This window comes from Quercus lobata, chromosome 5, assembly GCF_001633185.2.
Source record: "Quercus lobata isolate SW786 chromosome 5, ValleyOak3.0 Primary Assembly, whole genome shotgun sequence".
NCBI classification, from domain to species: Eukaryota; Viridiplantae; Streptophyta; class Magnoliopsida; order Fagales; family Fagaceae; genus Quercus; species Quercus lobata.
The window spans coordinates 81910639-81927966 of record NC_044908.1 but is presented as its reverse complement, the minus strand read 5'-3'; positions in this window follow the sequence as shown (position 1 = coordinate 81927966).

The following is a 17328-nucleotide window of genomic DNA, read 5'->3' as shown; positions in this document are numbered from 1 at the left end:
AAGTGATAAAATGAAAATGTAACGACTAAAATAGAAATAACTCCAAAATATAGGGACTAAAAGTGCATTTACGCCTTATTTTAATACTCATTTATGTAAATTGATGATATCAATTACCCCTTAATGTCAGATATGTTGATTGCTAAATTTTGAAATTCAAATATAATTCAAAATTTGAATAGCTATTGTCAATGGTTTTAGTTAGGAAAATTCCTGAAAATCAATGTGATTTTTAATTCCATATATTGACAGTTTTTAGTAAACTTTCCTTTATAAACTTTTGCTTTAAAACATTTCTTTTAATATATTTAATAGTAATGTTATAGATGGAAAGTATCATAAAAATTATACAACTATACATTTATATAATTGGACAAAACTTACGTACAGTATCTTAAGTGTTATTCTTTAAGTTCCCCTTTTAAAATTCAGCCATGTGACTACTTAACTAAAAAATATACTTTCATTCTATGAGAAAAAATCAATATGGCAGAATCTTAAAAAAGAAACTTAAGGAACATCACCTAAGTACTGTACCTAAGTCTTGCACCTAAGTCTTGCTCTATATAATTTACTGTTGATAGTTTATAGCATTACAACTTGCTTTCCATTCTTGGTTGTAATTATTGTGTATAGTCAAAGTTTCAAAAGATAATATTAATTGATATCTAAAAGTCAACCATGTTATGGGCTGTTATTTTATTTTCAATGGCATTATGACGCTAAAAGACAAACTTGATTTTGGCTATTAACTTGCCTTAACATATATACGCTGGCAAAAAACTATTATATATATATATAAAGAAACCTTTTGATTATATATTAATCTGAACCACTTTATAACCATTTAACATTAGCAGATGTTTTTATTCTTTGGCTAAGGACAAGCTACATGTCCAGCTCTATATATATGGAAAGAAATAAAAGTTTCTAAGACACATTATTTTTGAATTACAAAAGCTGCAGACTTTCAAAAACAATTTTTATTATTGTTCTAAACACTTACCATCTACTACTTCTTACTATTCACAAAATATATCTTTTACTAAATTTTCTGGGAAAATAAAGTATTATAGAGAGCTTATATCCTACAAGTAGTGTAAGCTCGCAAGGATAATCAGCAAAGGTGGATGGGTTATTGTATCATGGGGACAGCGTGCATAAATTATTTGTCTAACTACATCGGATATACCGTAGATGGCAGGATTTGTCTCAAGATAGTGACTTTGTCCACGCCTCATCTCTGCTACCTCTTTTGGTAAAATCATATTGTGTAATTCCAAGGAAAAATCAGGTAATATCTTTCCTTTATTTTCAACACTATGTTTGGCTAGGAAAAAAGCATGATGTGTGGGTGATGAAAGAGTATGGGGTTGTGGAATCTTGGACTAAGCTATACGTTATTGATCTTGGTGAAAGATTAGGAAGGGTGATAGGTTTCAAGAAAAATGGTGAAGTTCTAGTAACTACGCCACATAGCTAGACGTCCATCTTGCAGAAGAGACTTGTCTTTGTGCGAACCATACAATCGAAGAAAAATATGGTATCTTCAAATCAATGGCGTATCAAGTTGTTTCTATTTGGATAATTATGTGGAAAGCCTAATTATATTGGATTCTTGTTCTTAAGAACAAGAAGAATATGAAGGTAGAGATACCTTATACCAGTCTTGTACGTGCCTTGAAAATCCATAAAACACATCAATCTTAGAGTTACAATGCTATATAGGTCTTGAACTTTTCGTAAGTCTTGTGCTCACAAGTGCATGATATGTTTCATTAATTTTATTTTTATTTTTATAGTTACTTATTTTATATTGTTAAAGGATTCTTTACACATTAAGTGTAGTTTGGGTACAACTTATAAATTATCTTTTTGATTTTTAGTTTTTATGTACAGCTTTTTATAACCTAATTTTTACTTATTTTTTTTACTTATTCAAAATATAAGTATTTTTTAACGCATTTTCAACAAAAAAAAAAAAAAAAACCTAAATAAGATGTTCCCTGACACACACTAAAGCACTATATGTCCATTTTCTGTGTGGCTATCCATTCAAACTAGACCTATCTCCCTATTTGAAAGAGGAAAAAAAAAAAAAAAAAAACTAGACCTATTCCATAGACACATTTTTTTACATCTATTCAAACTTTTGGTATACCTGCAAATTAAACAAAAGAGAGAAATTGCACAACTTAGTTTACCAAATAATGAAGTTACTCCAAATTACAATTTATCAAGTAATTTAATTTCCAAAACCATGATCCTCAAGGAGGAAATTCATGTATATTTTCAAAACTAGATTCCTAAAAATTGTGGTTGTGCTTGTGTGAAACTGCCAAGTGACCATCTTCTCTAAAGAGACTATACTCTCATAAAGATAGTTTACCTAATATTAAACTCTATTATATCAAAATATCAAGTGACGAGTACCCAAGTAGTCCTACAGGCACAACATTTTTATAACAAATTGTCACCTCTTAACTTGCAAGTATTTTTTATAAATTGAATAAATAAATGAACAAAAACAAAAACTATGATTTCATCATTTTCAAACATACCATAGGTTTATTAATTTAAGACCCAACTCATCTTGTTTCAAACCCTAATGTATTATAATGGACCCAATTATTTCTTCAACCCGGTTTGCCTTGCTTCAGATCAATCTCAATGGACGTTGAGCTTAAGGGGGCGAGTTACAAATAAATTAAGGTAATGTGCAGCCACCAAACTCAAGGGACAAATTAAAGGATTACAATCACATTAAGTCGAAGAGTTAAGATCACTGAAGCTAAATCCTAGACATTATCTCTGTTGATTTTTTTTTAATTTAAATTCTACAATCGGTACAATAACCATTTTGTTGTAATTTGAAATTCACGTTGAAGTATAAATATACAAAATAAGCCCATATTTTTGGTAAGGTTGAACAATACTCTATTATTATATCTTCCTCTATTATGGTTAAGGAAATTCACGTTGAAGTATAAATATACAAAATAGGCCCATGTTTTTGGTAAGGTTGAACAATACTCTAATAATAATCTTCCTCTATTATGGTTAAGGACAATTCAGGTTACAAGTAAAAATTTTCTCAAGGTCACTCCAATGTGGAACAGACCCCATAAAAACATCCAAATCAAATCCCGGCCGAACTAGAAGATATATAACATATGTAAAGTTTACTATAGTAAACTTTACATATATAACATATCTTCTTTTCCTCCATGTTGAAGAGGATTGTAACAAAAAGTGTGTAACTTTTTTTAAGTTTCAGACATGAATGGCCAGTTTCAGATATGAATGGCTAAAAAAAAAGATTTGAATGACCATCTCATATTGCAAGGAAAATAACTTAGCTGCAGAGCTTCGACAACCCCATCTATTATATCAGGTTCCTTGAATGTTAACAACAATTTCAAATTTCTTTTGAAGCTTTGGAATTGCCTCATTGCAGCTTTCGGTTCCTACCAATCAAGCAATTAAGTTAACCCTTTTTTTTTTTAGGGTCAATTAAGTTAACCTTATGAGTCTATTCAATTAATATATAAATGTGACTTATAAGGTTGAACCACTGGCGTCTACATTTTGGCATGATTCAAGGTCATTATTGCATCGATCAGCTTCAAATCCAAGACAAACTTCTGCTATTCTCTCATCATTGGTGGCCACAATTTATAGTAGAGAGAACTAGATATTATAAATTGAGAGAGAGAGAGAGAGAGAGTTTACTTTTAATAAAATTTTCATGATGATGCATGCTTAAAGCATGTGCTAAACGAGAAAGTACTTAGTATCAAATGATACCATGTCAGCGGTATCAAAACCCAATAAATATAAGATAGCAAAATATAGTATAGATAGTTATTTTTACACACGTCTCTCATTTATTAGATTTTGATACGGATAACGTAATATTATTTGAGACAAAATACTTTTTTTGTGCTAAACAGTCATCATTTCAAAACAATTCAACTATTTTAGTTCATTCATCACTAGTTTAATTCTATATTTGATGCTTAAAAAAGGTTCCCTTGCCATAAGTGAGAAGAAACATGGAGTGTAACTAGTCAACCAAATTTGCTAACATTAGAGCATTCTCATCAAGAATGCTATAAAATATAGCATTTAGCATATCAAAAAGTTACTTTATTCATTTTAACATCTCACTTTACAATACACCCAACATCAAAAGTTCTATTATTTTAACACTTCATTTAAATATTCTTTTTTTTTATGCTTTCTTTATTCTTTATTCATTTAAATCAATAATTACATCCATTGTGATATGAAGTAGTCAACAAGCATGGGAACAATCGTAGTAGTGAAACACCATGAAACTAACTAGTTCTTTTGGCTGGAAAAATCGTGGAATTTTGCATATATCCAGTGCAGAAACACAATAAGCATGGGAAGAGAAAAGTGTTGGTCCCTCATTTGGGACGTGCTTTTCATTTCCTGAAGTATCACGCAATAGAATATTTACATCATTTTATAATTGTCACAGAAACCTATCCACTCGATCTAGTCGACCATGACAGTGTAAATCATAAAATATCAGATTCAGACTCACTGCAGCAGCAGTGCAGGTTAAATGCAAGAATTATTCCCTTGTTATCAAATCACACATATCGTTTGTTCATCAAATTACATCATACAGATATCAAGATAATCCTTCTATAAGTAAATTTTATTTATTAAATTATCTATACTTGACCACCGGATCAAGAATCATTGGTAGACAAAATTTTTTTTTTTTTTAAACAAATAATTTTTTTTTTTAACATCTTGCTACAGTGGGCTGCTAGAGATAGCAGCCTACTGTAGCTAGATGTCAAAATTAATAGCATCTAGCACCTTTAATGGAGTGTGTTTTTTTTTTTTTAATTTGATATTAAAAAATAGCATTTAGCATTCTTGATGAGAATGCTCTTATTCATTTTGTAACGGATTGCCATTTAAAACTTAAGATAAAGTCATAAATAATGTGATTTACATCGCTACCTCTGGGTAGTTTGTTACAATGCAATCACTACTACGGCATTCAAGCCTAATGCTGCCCTTGATCTAGAGCAGGGACAACATTGGTAATTTATGATGAGACACAATGCAAATCTCAGTAGCCTTAGCTGCGTCAAGGAGACATAAAATGAAAATGCACTTCAACCTGAGTATCGGCTTAAGAAATTTTTTTTTTTGAATGGTCATTAAGAAACTTAAATTATAAAAATCTGATAAAAATAGGACTTTATATATTGACAAAAAAAACACGCAAATGCATAAATTTTTACAATTTTTAGAAAATTTTATATTTTGAAATTGTTATATGATAATTTTATTATCAATGTTGCAAGTTACATTTATTTCAATGTACAAAACCAAACAATCATTCATCCATTGATTGTGTAATTCATTCTTTATATATTTTATTTCTGAAAATTTTCTTTCTATTATTGCAGTCACAATAGGAATGATCAAAATTAACTTCACAAACAAATAGACTAATAGAAATATGATATGCTTATGCGACTCCACTAACTATTCAACAAGGTAACCAATTCATTTAAGCTCTACAAATGAGTCATTGCTGTGAATATCAAAAATGTAATTTTGAAGATGACTGTAAAGTGTCTAGAAATTTTCCTTGGAAAAATCAAATGGATAGAACTCTGTTTGTTGGACCTTTTTTTTTTTTTTTTTTGAAAGGGCCTCATCTATATATATATAACAGAAACCTCTAAAACTCCCACAATTTTCCACGTCACCACTATTTTCTTTTTCTTTTTCTTTTAGGTTTTATATCTTAAGGGATGCTACGCCTACAACATTTTTACAACAAATCACAGTTGGTTAGTTGTTATTGGTTCAAATTTGAACCCAACACTAAGATTACTTTTTTGCCCCAACAATAACAACTAGTAACAATTTGCCACTTAGGATTTATTGTAAAAATGTTGTAGAAATGTTGTAGACATATCATTTCTTTTATATCTTATATATTTATTATTTCTCTTCAACGTGTAATTATCTTATCAAGTATTACAATAATTTAGATTAAGTAAAACTCTATTAGATATATGTTTGAAGAGCTTGAAAATTCTATTTCAACTAAAATTCTATAACAAAAATTTCAACAAATATAAACCTCTACCAAAGTCGAAATCCTTCATACTCACTCAAATTTTCACAAAGAAAACACACACAGCAAATTAAAGCCATGGTAGGAAGTATGAAGGTTCAAAATAAACAGAGAATTGAAAGAGATGATGACAAAGACGAAGACGACATCAAAATAAAACTTCTACAACATCAAATCATACTTTTAGTTTCACGGAAATTGTGTCGAGAATCTTTATTCTTCACAATACAATTCCCAATCCCGCGCCAATACAAGAGTTGCACATCCGTTGGCACAAAAATTGTCTTCCACTCCATGTTGACACATTGATCCATGCAACCTTTCGGCATGGTGTGAAAGAGCTTGATCTCTCCGTAAATACTCATCCTAATCAACCTTTGGAGTTGCCCCAGAGTTCCCAAGCCTCATGATTATGGACCTTCTAAATGTTAGTTATGCAAACTCTAACTCTCTCTCGTCTCCTCACTGCCTGTCCTGTCCTCCAACATTTGCACCTAGCTACAAATTTGGACATAATTATACTCATACCAACGGTAACAACATTAACTTTAAGTGCATGTCGTTTGTCAAACATAGTCCATATCAATGCCCCAGCTCTTGAATTCTTTTATTTTTATGGTTATTTGGGCGAGGATGTTGTGTTGGAAAACCTTCCCAACTTGGTTAAAATAGCCCTTTCCAATGAGATAAAACGTGACAACAGTATTGAAGATATTGCAAAGAGGGTACGGGACTTCATGAGACCATTTTGTAATGTTGTATCCATGGAGTTGCTCAGAGTAAATGCAGAGGTAAGGACATGTTGCCATCTTTCATGCTTTAACTCTCTATGATTACTACTTTATAATATTGTTATTGTTGTACTTGTGAGTGAATTTTGACTTTTTGACATTTGTGATTCTTATATTGTTGTGCAGATCCTCTTCCATGCTTCTAATCATGATGATATTCCCATGTTTCATAATTTGTCTTGGGTTTAATTGGCATTCTTTGTGAGTGGCATCTTATACAACTCCTGCTTCATCGAACTCCAAACCTACAAATGCTTGTCTTTAGATTGGTTTCCTATGATGGTGAAAGATCTGCAATTGATGGTTGCTTGAAGAAGCCACGAGATGTTCCTAAATGTCTATCATCACAGCTTACAACCTATTATTTTGAAGGATTTTCAAGGAGGAAGGTTGAGATGAAACTTGTATATGTATAAAACCAAAATCTTTGACTTTTTATTGACCTCTCCAGAACTTGCCACGTCATTATCATTTTTTTTTTAAATAAAATTATTTTTGTTTAGTCCAAACTTAACAAGGAGTGAACTCTATCTCTCTAACAAGTTCAACTTAAACTCAAATTCACCATTATCATTATTTTAAAAAAAAATTATTTTTGTTTAGTCCAAACGTAATCAGGAGTGAAATTTTATCTCTCTAACAAGTCCAATTTAAACTCAAACTCAAATATTGATAATTTATCTCCAAATTTGCGAGGTTAATCATAAACACTATAAAAGTAGCACAAACCCCAATTTTTTTTTTTTTTTAAAAGCTAAGTAGAGGTATAACTATAAGTTCTTATTCTGTCATTTTCTTCTCCTTTACTTTATTTAAAAAAAATTATTTTATGGTTTTTCATGTATTATTTAAAAAATAATTTTTGCACACGAACCATCAAATTCTCTTTAGCCCTTTTTTACAAGATAAAAAAGCTTGCAATAATTGAAATTTAAGGTTGCTGCTACTACATGTTTTTGCTCAATTTTTTAGCCTGGGCCATATGCTGATAAGGTTCGTTTAAAGTTTAAGCTAGTTAAAATTTAAAACTTATTGCTTTATGGGTTAGTGCAATTTTTTCTTTTTTTTATATTTCTCTTTTGAATAGTCATATATTTTTTGAATTGTTTTGAATATTCATATATTTTTTGAATTGTTTTGAATATTCATATATTTTTTGAATTGTTTCAATAACTTATTCTTTAATTATATATCTTTTTTGGCATTTTGAAAGTTTTAACATCTAAATTGTAGTCTCCCACACACATATTCTTTAATTATATATCTTTTTGGCATTTTGAAAGTTTTAACATCTAAATTTGTGTACTCTCTCTCTCTCTCTCTCTCTCTCTCTCTCATACACACATAAAATTTGTAGGCTCTAAATCTTTTGATTCATTTCAATAGTTATAGTCATGGATTATTCTTTTGAATGTAACTCATCTTTCTCTTATATTTATGTTTAGTCATATATGTTTTGATTTATTTCAATAATTTCTAACCAATAAATCATCTAATTCTTTAATATTTTTTTTGGTCTTTCTAAAGATTTAATATTTTAATTTTTAAGTTATTTTGTTGCACTATCTGAAACTATTTGACAAATTTTTTGTAAGCTATTGCATGTTCAATCAATGACTTCTTCACCAAATTGTAACACAAATCATGCATTGGTGTAGTTTCTTAATTAATTTAAGATTTTATTAAATTATTTTAGTCTACCTCACAAATAGGTAGGTTCTCGTGCATAGCATGCGTTAGTGACTATATATATATATATATATATATTCCAAGTCAGGGTCCTGAGATAACCTTGCCTTCAATGTGGAGCTGCTTAACCTAATAAAATCTTGAGGCTTCATAATTTCATTAGCTATATATATGAGTTTTGCTTCATTGTCTTTAAAGTTCATCCAGATTTAGTCAGATATTGAAATGGATAGTAACATTATAAACCAATTGCCTTTTTTTTTCTTTGGGCAAGTAACCTAAATGTCAAACCTACAGGTCTACATCAAAAGATTATTCTTCCTTTAGTAACAACATATGGTGTCAACCATCTTTGGAACAGAAAATAAACAAATATGAAGCTCAGTTGCAAGACATAAAAGTTAACAAGTTTGTTTTATGCGATTGCAAGTTTTGCTCTTTCCATGCTCTCTGCCAAGCACAAGATATAGTCAACAAAGTCCATAAAACATGGTAGACCTGTGTAGGGAATATAAGATTTAAAGACACACTGGTTGAAATAGGAACAAAATGAGATTACAGGGAAAAATAACACTTTTCCACGATAGTAAATGAATACACAGAATTTGGTGTCTACAATTACCCAATGAATTGGAAGTTCCCAAATTTACTATGGAGCATTAAAATAAAATTAGCCAACCTAAATATTTCAGAGACTTGGTTCCCACACCTCCCCTCCCTTTTTTTTAGGGGTGTCAATGTTCGACCCAACCCGCAAACATGACACAAACCCAACACGGGTTTTTTCGAGTTAGGGTTGGACCTTAATGGGTTTGGATCATAAATGGGTCGACCCAAAAGCGACACGATAAGAAATGTGTCATAAGCGAGTTAACTAATATAACCCGCAATAGACACGTTTGACACGCTAATTTATTTGTGTCAACCCGAAATGACCCACTTAACACAACCCGTTTAACTCATATAACAAATAAATATTTATTTTATTTTAGATTTATCAAATACCTTTTATATCCAACATATATTTTAAATTTAAAAAGAAAAGTGATTAATTACAAAAATTTACAAGGGATATAATTGGAAATTGAAACTTTTTAGACCCTAGAACTACCAATACTTTTTTTTTTTTTGGGTATAGAACTTGCACAAATGAAATTGGATGAACTTGTAGAAGATGCTATGAATTTAGATATGAACAAAGAATTTATGGATAATAATCGTGGTCATAGTCAGGATTAGTCTACTATTTACTCAAATTCTTTCAATGTTGATACTTAGCATTTTACGAGTTCCTAGAATATTATATTTTTGTTGAACTATATTATTTTATTTTTGTTAAACTTAGTTATTTTGAATTTGGGTTAAAGTGTATGCACTTCTTTTAGAGTGTAAAGAACTTATTTTCTAGATGAATGTTATATTTTTATTGAACTATATTATTTTGAATGTGGGTTGAAGACTTGAAGTGTATGCACTGTTTTTTGGGATGTAAAAAAAATTATTTATAGATGGATGTTATATTTAATATTATGCAAGTTGAAATGGGTTGTGATACATTTGTATCAACCCAACATGACTTGTTTATTAAGCGTGTTAAATGGGTTGGGTCAGGTCAACCCGCCTTATTAACAGGTCGGGTTAGGGTTGAAAGATCATGACACGATTATTAAATGGGTCAGGTTAGGGTTGAGTCATTTAGTCAAATACCCCTACCTTGACACGACACGAACCCGACATGCTAACCCGAATTGAGACTCCTACTTTTTTTCCTTCGTTGCCAGAATTTATACCAGCTGACCAAAGTTATTAATTTCCAATAGATTGAAAAAGTTGTTATATGTTTCCCCAAATTTTTTTTCCCTCTTCCCACACAAAGTTTCGTTGAGTTCATTTTCCACGGTTTTGTCCCTCCTTTTTCTTTTTCTTTTTATTCATTTTTTTTCTTTTTCTACATGCTTTTTTCATTCTTTTCTTTCTTTTCTTTCTTTTCTTTTTGCTCATTGTGTCCCACTTCTATATTCTTCCCCCCACATCACTTCTTTACACCTCTTCTATATTCTTCTCCCCATATCACTTTCTTCACACCTTGTCGCTGCTGCCACCCATACCCACCGCTGACCCACCTATCTACAAGCTCTTCCCTCTCTAGTTACCACCCACTGCCATTACCATACTCTTTTTCCTCTTTTTTGGTGTTCAAGTTTCTTTAAAGTGTAAGTATTTGTGTTTTGGCTTATGAGTTTGCTTTGATATGGTTTTTCTTTAATGGGTCATGGAACTTTTGTGCTAATTTTTGTTGTTTGCTTGTTTTGGTTGGATTTTGGTACAGAAAGCTCTTATTCAAATTTGGCTTTTTGGGCAAAAAGACTTGAGCATCAAGGGTTAAATCATTGTAAGTTTATGTACAAGTTTGTAAATGTTGTATTTTTTATTTTTTTTTGGACAAGTGATTTATTGTTTGGCAACCATGTGAGTTGGGTTTCTTGAGAAATCATTTGGGTTTTTGATTTGTATGAGGGATTGGGTTTAATTTTTGAAAAAAGGTTTCCTTGCATTTTGAAATATCTTTGGCATATGTGGTTGTGATTGTAGTGTTAACTATAAGTTTGTGCAAGTAATGTGAGCATATGTCTTTTGCTTACTAAGTATTTGATAAATTGTCTATATGAGTTATGGGATTGAATTTCTTGAATTGTGTTATGATGATTGTTATATGAGATTATGAGTTGTAATCCTAGTTGTTTATATGTGCTAATACATGTAGCTTTAAGGTTTAATCAAGTCTCAAAGCTTTTGGTATGGTGTTAAATTTTTTTTTTTTTTTTTTTTACTTTAAATCTGTCAATGACAGATTTGAGTCAGATGCATTACATGATTTTTAATAAATTATAGAAAAATTATTTTGAGCTGAATTTTTTATGGTACATACTAGACATATAAAGGCTTCTCCATATTTAATTTCAATATTTTTGGATAATATTAAGTGAACCAAAAATATAAAAAAAAAAAAAAAAAAAAAAGCTGACATGTTGCAAATTTAATTGGAAAGTATGATTAGAATTTTGAGACTTTAAGGAATTTACTACAAACTTTTGGCATGGTGTTAAAATTATAGTTTTTTTTTTTTTAACTTTAAATCTGTCAAGGACAGATTTGAGTCAGATGTATTACATTATTTTTAATAAATTATAGATAAATTACTTTGAACTGAATTTTTTATGGTTCATACTAGACATATAAAAGCTTCTCCATATTTAATTTCAAGCTTTTTAAATAACACTAAGTGAACCAAACAAATTTTTTTTTAAAGTTGACCTATTGCAAATTTAATTGGAAAGTATGATTAGAATTTTGAGACTTTAAGGAATTTACCACAAGCTTTTGTTGTGTGATTTATCTTGTAATTTCATATGTGCTTTCTTTGACAAGTGATTTATTGTTTGGCAACCATGTGAGTTGGGTTTCTTGAGAAATCCTTTAGGTTTTTGATTTATATGGGAGATTGGGTTTAATTTTTTTAAAAAGGGTTTCCTTGCATTTTGAAATGTCTTTGGCATATGTGGATGTGATTGTGGTGTTAAATATAAATTTGTGCAAGTAATGTGAGCATATGTCTTTTGCTTACCAAGTATTAGATAAATTGCCTATATGAGTTATGGGATTGAATTTCTTGAATTGTGTTATAATGATTATTATATGAGGTTATGGGTTGTAGGCCTAATTGTTTATATGTGCTAACACATGTAGCTTTAAGGTTTAATCAAGTCTCAAAACTTTTGGCATTGTGTTAAAATTATAGTATTTTTTTGTGACTTTAAATCTGTCAAGGACAGATTTGAGTCGGATGCACTATGTGATTTTTTAATAAATTATAGTTAAATTATTTTGAGCTGAATTTTTTATGATACATACTAGACTTATAAGGGCTTCTCCATATTTAATTTCAAGCTTTTTGGATAAAACTAAGTGAACCAAATAAATTTCAAAAGAGCTGACCTGTTGCAAATTTAACCGGAAAGTATGATTAGAATTTTGAGACTTTAAGGAATTTACTACAAGCTTTTGTTGTGTGGTTTATCTTGAAAGTTTAAGATTTTGTTATGTGGTTTCTCTTGTAAGTTTAAGCTTTTGTTGTGTAGTTTATCTTGTAAGTTCATATGTGCTTTTTTTGACAAATGATTTATTGTTTGACAGCCATGTGAGTTGGGTTTCTTGAGAAATCATTTGGGTTTTTGATTTATATGGGAGATTGGGTTTAATTTTTGAAAGAGGGTTTCCTTACATTTTGAAATGTCTTTGGCAAATGTAGTTGTGATTGAAGTGTTAACTATAAATTTATGCAAATAATGTGAGCATGTGTCTTTTGCTTACCAAGTATTTGATAAATTGCCTATATGAGTTATGAGATTGAATTTCTTGACTTGTGTTGTGATGATTATTATATGAGGTTATGGTTGTAATCCTAGTTGTTTATGTGAGCTAACACACGTAGATTTAAGGTTTAATCAAGTCTCAAAATTTTTGGCATAGTGTTAAAATTATAGTTTTTTTTTTTTTTTGTGACTTTAAATCTTTCAGGGACAGATTTTTATATAAATTATAAAAAAATTATTTTGAGCTGAATTTTTTATGTTACATACTAGACATATAAGGACTTCTCCCTCCATTTTTAATTTCAAGCTTTTTGGATAACACTAAGTGAACCAAACAAATTTTTAAAAAGAGCTGACCTGTTGCAAATTTAATCAGAAAGTATGATTAAAATTTTGAGACTATAAGGAATTTACTACAAGCTTTTGTTGTGCGGTTTATCTTGTAAGTTCATATGTGCTTTTTTTGACGTGTTTTATTTTGGCTAATTTTACCATGGTTTGATAATGATATGCTTTTGTAGTAAGTTGGTAAATGCACATTGTCTATGGTAAGGAAATAAAAAGTTTTGGTTGTGTTATAGCTTATAAGTTTCTTGTATTCTTGCTTGGTTCCTGTTTGGGTAGGGTACTCGTCTTAGGATGGTAAAGCTAGGCTTTAGGGCCTTAGGTTTGGTTGAGTTATATTTGTTGATTACTTTTTTTTTTTTCAATATTTGCAAGCATTCTTAAACATTCTATATTATGATGTTAATAATTATTTGTTGAGTTGGAGCAAGCGGGTGGCTTACATGGTATTATAAGGTGGTTTCAATTGTTATTGGGAGTGTTTATTGTTTTTTGAAAATTTGGATATATATTGTTGAGTTATATTTGTTTGATTATTTCATTTCTTTCACATGTTGAACATGCAAACTAAATGAGAATTTTCAAGAGATACTAGCTAGTTACCTCAGTTTTTTCTAATTTAAGAGCTTCAAGACTTAGTCTATTTATGTGAATAAAGAAATGGATAGATTGATATGGTTTGTTTATTAAATTTAGGGTTGTGTCGTCTTATTTGTATGTTTATGAAACTAAGTGGTTATGAAGTTGTTGTGTCTTAAATCCCTAAGTTTATGTGTGATCCTATTAATATTTCTATGGTTTTTGCTTATTTCTTAAGAGTTTCAAGACTTAGTTCATTTGTGTGAATGAAGATATGGATAGACTTAGTTGTATAGTACAATGAGGCTCATGAATAGTACAAAAAAGAAGCTAAAAACTAAAATAAGCTGAAGCAAATAAGCACATCCCAAACAGGCTTTAATAGTACTTTACATATTGAAAAAGAAAAAGAAAGAGATATTGAACAGGACATTGTAATCATATAGCTCATGCTTGGTGGGTTCTAACTAGGGGTGTCAATGTTAACACTACACAAGTTTTTATCGGTTAAGGTTGGGCCCTAGCTATTTCCAGTCATAAACAAGTCAACCTAAATAATACACAATAAAAAAATAAAAAATAAAAAATAAAAAATAAAATGCCATAAGTGGGTCAACCCATGTGACTCGCAATTGAAATGTGTAACACGTCAATTTATTCGTGTCAATCCGAAATAACTTATTTAACACAACTTGTTTAACTCGTATAACAAATAAATATTTATTTTATTTTAGATTTGTCATATACCTTTTATATCCAATATATATTTTAAACTTAAAAGGAAAGTAAGTGATTACAAAAACTTATACATGATATGATTGTAAGTTGCAATTTTACAAACCCTAAAGAATATATAGATGATACTCATAGTCATAGTCATGATTAGTCTAGCTACTGGTTGCTCCAACTCTTTCAACATTGATACTTAACATTTGATGAGTTATGTGGGTGTTATATTTTTGTTGAACTACATTATTTTGAATTTTGGTTGAAGTGTATGCACTTCTTTTGGAATATAAAGAACTTATTTATAGATGGATGTTATATTTTTGCTAAACTATATGTATGTTATTTTAATTTGGATATTAAATAAATAAATAAAACTCATTTTTGATTAATAGATAAGATTTAACAATAATCACATTTTTTATTTTGTTTGTTTCCCTCAATTTGCATGATTTAACAATAATTTAAAACAAATTTAAATTCTATTCAAACTAATGGATGTTTTTTTCCCTCACAACCCACGCTTTTGTATCTTATTAAATTAATATTTTATTAGGATATTAAGCTACAAAGCTCTTGATTAAGGATAAGACTTAACAATAGTTTAATTTAGATAAAGTTTTATAATCTACATTTGAGAAATTTAAATTCTACTTCAACTAAAAGTCTATTATCAAATTTTTTAGAACTTATATATATTCAACCATAGTTTTCATGGTTGTATCAAGTGGCTACTCTTAACGTATCTAATTCCCTAGTATAATTTGCAACCAAACATGAGAATCATTAAACATTCCTAAAAATCATAAAACATTCCCCCATACTAAATGCAATATAAACATGTTTTTTTTTGTTTTTTTATTTTTTCCCTCAAGCTGAATGATTTAACAATAATTTAAAACAGATTTAAAGTCTATTCAATCTAAAAGTCCTTTCTAAAAATTTTCTAAACTTAAATCTCACACAACCCATGCTTTTGTTTTTGTTTTGTTCCTCAAGTTATATCTTATTAAATTAATATTTTGTTAGAATATTAAACTACAAACCTCTTGACTAAGAGATAATATTTAACAATAATTTAATGGTTAAAGTTTAGATACAAATTTGGTTGTAGACTAAAACTACAAATTCCTTCAAAAATTACTATATATTTTGAAAATTAAACCATTAGATAGAATGTTCTTTATGCTCTTAATACACATGTTAAATTTGTGTCAATTGAATATTATTTACTATATGAATTATAATCTTATATTTTATATATAATTTTAAACTAACCTTAATCTATGTATCTATATATAAAGCCAAAGCCTCAAAAGCTCCCACAATTTTCCACATCAACATTTTTTTTCTATTTTTTAAATTTGATTTAAAAATAAATCTCATTTTCCCCCCCACCAAATACACGTTACAAAACCCGATACCTCTTTAAAACCTGAAAACCAAAAAATTTCTCCTCTTCTCACACGCTAACATCTCCTTCCCCTAAACCTAACTCACCCTTTCCTTCCTCCATAATCAAAACCCAAAACTTAGATTCTCCTGCCACCGCCGCCACGGATTGCCACCACCACAGATCACTGCCGCTGCATCTTTTGGTTTTCCTCACTGTATTATGTGACTCATTCTCTGTCTATTATTGTTTTCAATTGAAAATCAAACTCCATACCCAAAGCCTAGGTACGCTTGCTTTCCTCTTTCTCTTTTCTCAGAATTTAAGTTTTTCAATTGAAACCAAACAGAGGAAAGGTAGCCTATTGAATGATGCAAACAGAGGAGATAGTATCGATTTAATGGTTTTTTTTTTGTTTGTGTGTTTATGAAAGGCCTAAGAGTCAGCCTGGTGATTAATTTATTTGGCTGAAAAATTATTTTATATTGATGTAGATTCTGGTTTTAGAATTTTCAATGATATATATGGGTTGTTTGTTGCAGATAGTTTTGTTTATGGGGTTCAATAAAAAATTTAGGCACAATTGATTTGATGCTAAATAGTTATCGAGTTTTGTTTTAGAAATCTTTAGATTTTTATTGTTATTTTGATTGACTTTTTTTTTCTTCTTTCAGTTGATGCTAATTACTATCTTGATTTAATTGATGAAATCTTGAAACACACATATTATTACTTAGTGAGGTGTAATACTGATAGCATATATTATTGATAAAGCACTAGAGCTTGCAGCACGATCTAGAGATAGTAATGGTCAATGGGTTAACGTTGTGGTGTAACTGCCAATACTTGGACCTTTAAGGAAGCTTTTAAGTTGACTGCATTGAAATAGGTAGATATTGCTGTCATTGATAATGCAGATCTGATATACAACATGACTGACCTTTTTCAGTTTCCCTTTTTAAGTAATTTTGCTTCAATGGACATTGCTCATTTTGATCAGCATGTATTTAGCTACTTGAATTATGTTAGATGCAAACTTACATTTAAAACATAATTGGTATGCTATTGAAATAATTAAGGTTGAAGTTTAATCTTGGGTTTGAGACAGTTTCATATCTATGCAAATTATCTTTTACTCTAATTTTTTCCCCTTAATAATGAAGCAGCATTTTTGCAGTTTTGCTTATGTAAATTTTAGGTTATTTACGATGGATAAGATTTAAAAATGTAGTGGTCATTGATCTGAGCATTTGTTTGATATGAGTAGGAGGTTTAAAATTTTAGAACTTTTAC